We start from the raw sequence: 2,651 nt of genomic DNA on the forward strand, positions 1-2,651 counted from the left end.
TCGGCCCCGCTCCTAGCACGCTGGCAAGCAATGGAGTCTTCCCCGCGGCAGCCACCGCCTTCGCCCTAGCCTCGCCGTCAGTCGATGAAGAACGTCGTTCGCCCTCCTCTGCTCGGGATTTGGAAACGGCCTGGCCTTCGCCTACTCCGTCGGGCAACTGCCTTCCGCCAGCCCCTTCCCTCGAATCCCCTTCTTCCATTTTAGACCCGATCAGGGGATTGGTCAGCCCAGCCCTGGGGTAGGAAGAGGGGTTGGGGTCGGTTCGGCTTCGGGTGCCCCCGCTCGGCCAAAGGTTCCCCTCGCTTTGGAAGCACGCGAGGTCGCGGAGGGTGTCGGGGTTATTTTCGGCTCCCTGGCTTCGCGGGAGCGGCCTTCGGCTAGGGCCGACGCCGTCCGGCCCGCGCAGATTTGGACCGGGGTCCGGGGCGAGTACCTGCCTCTCTCACGAAGGGAGTGTCACCGGTAAGAAGCCTCTTCCCACGTCTGCTTGCCGACTTACGCTCGCCCCGACGAGAGGCCCAACCGAAAGAGTGGAAAGGGGCAGAGATTTCCAGGGTCGCCCCACCAGGGATGCAATACCCCAGTGCAGACTGTCGGCCCTGCCCCGAACCTACTCGGTGGTTTGAAGGTTAACCTCTTGGGGAAAAGCAGCGATTCGCCTCGCGGTGCGTGCCTCCGCGGATCTAAACCCCCCTCGATCGATGTGGGGCCAGAGGACCCCTTTTCCCCGTACGAAACGGCCGGCTCACCATGGGCTCGACATCCGTGGGTCGGAGAGTTGAGCGCTTACGCGCGGCGGGACCTTATAACCTGCAGCGGCTGAGGAGCGAAGATTTCCAGGGTGGGCCCCCGGGGATGCCATACCCCGAGCAGCCAGTCGGCCCCGCTCCTAGCGCGCTGACGAGCAATGGAGTCTTCCCCGCGGCAGCCACCGCCCTCGCCTCGCCGTCGGTCGATGAAGAGCCGAGTTCGCCCTCCTCTGCTCGGGACTCGGAAACGGCCTGGCCTTCGCCTACTCCGTCGGGCAACTGCCTTCCGCCAGCCCCTTCCCTCGAATCCCCTTCTTCCATTTTAGACCCGATCAGGGGATTGGTCAGCCCAGCCCTGGGGTAGGAAGAGGGGTTGGGGTCGGTTCGGCTTCCGGTGCCCCGCTCGGCCAAAGGTCCCCTCGCTTTGGAAGCACGCGAGGGTGCCGGGGTTATTTTCGGCTTGACGCCTAAGTCCGGTCCCTGCCGGCTCCCGTCGAGGCCCGCGGTCAAAACCAGCTCCCCGGCTGTCGGAGCCGGAGCCCCGCAGCCCGAGCGGACGCACCGAGTCCCTCATGTAAGGGATAGCCGCCCCTACGGAACGGCCCGGACTGGGACCAGGCTCCCCCAGGCGCCGAAGGGGTGGGTCGGCCGTGTTGCCGAAGCTTAGCCGGCGCTGATGACCGCAGCCCCTAACGACGCCCACAGGCGGGGGAGCCAAGGAGAGCACTAGGAAGACGTGGCGGGGTCGGACGGCTCAATTTCCAGGGTGGGACCCCGGGGGTTCAGTACCCCGGGCATCCGGTCGGTTTCGCCGGCGAGACCCCAAGCCTTCCACGGCCCCCTTCGTGGGTGCAGGGATACCGAGCAGGGTGGCTTAGACGCCAATTCCCCAGAAGTTTTAGGGATAGGGTTTGTCCGGGCGCCATCCGCAGCGACAACCTCGCAAAAGAAGCTCTCTTCCACAAAGCACGGGCAACGTTCGGGTGCGAGTGTTGGTCTCCCATGGTCTACCGACTCCCCCGGGCGGCCCAAGCGTTACGCCCACGGCCGGGCCCTCGAGCAGGCGCACCCCTGGTGCCTCTCGTAAGGGAAGGCTACGGTCCTCAACCCCTCGTATGGCGGGGAGGGCGCATTTGAAACGCTAAAGGACGAGCCCTGTTCGGGACCTGGCGGGGATCCGCGGATTGGCGAGAGGGATGGGTCTGCCGTTGGTCAGAGGGGACGCACCCCTGGGACGCAGTTTGGCATTAGCGACCGATGGCCCATCTACGACCATGTACTCCGGGAGCGCCAAGGAGGACGCGGGTGGGCTTTGGGGGCAGACTCAATTTCCAGGGTCTGGGCGCCGGGGGTGCAATACCCTTAAGCGCTCATGTCGGTTTCGTCTGCCGCCCGCCTCTGGCCCGGCTCCTAGTGACGGGTGCTGTGAACGTGCGATCGTGCTTGCGGTTGAAGAGTTCGAAGGCTACCGCTGGGGATAACACGCCCGGGGAATTTAGAAAACCCCCCCCCTCCGCTACAATCTCTGCTTCTGCCGGACTCGGAGGGGAGCCGCCCCGGGGGCGACCGCTCCCTCTCCTCTTCCGCGGCGTGCCGCGCGCTTCGCCGTCAGCAGCGGAGCGAACCTTTTTCTCGGTCCGCAGCTCTTCAGGCGTAGGCGGGCAGCGCTAACAGGGTACACTGGGGACCACTCGACCGCTACCGCTCCTACGGCAGACGACCCTACCTACCGCGGAAGCGCCACGGTGGGTCTAAGCCTCGTCCCCGCGAGGAGCAAGCGGGAGCCGTCCCTTTTCGTGCTGCGGAAATAAACCGTGGACACAGAAGTGTCTGCGCTCTCCGACCGGGCGGGGGGCGATTGGACTTGCCCGAGGGACACTAGGCGAGGCGCTACCGCGGGGA

Source organism: Engystomops pustulosus, unplaced genomic scaffold (genome assembly GCF_040894005.1).
Source record: "Engystomops pustulosus unplaced genomic scaffold, aEngPut4.maternal MAT_SCAFFOLD_602, whole genome shotgun sequence".
NCBI lineage: Eukaryota > Metazoa > Chordata > Amphibia > Anura > Leptodactylidae > Engystomops > Engystomops pustulosus.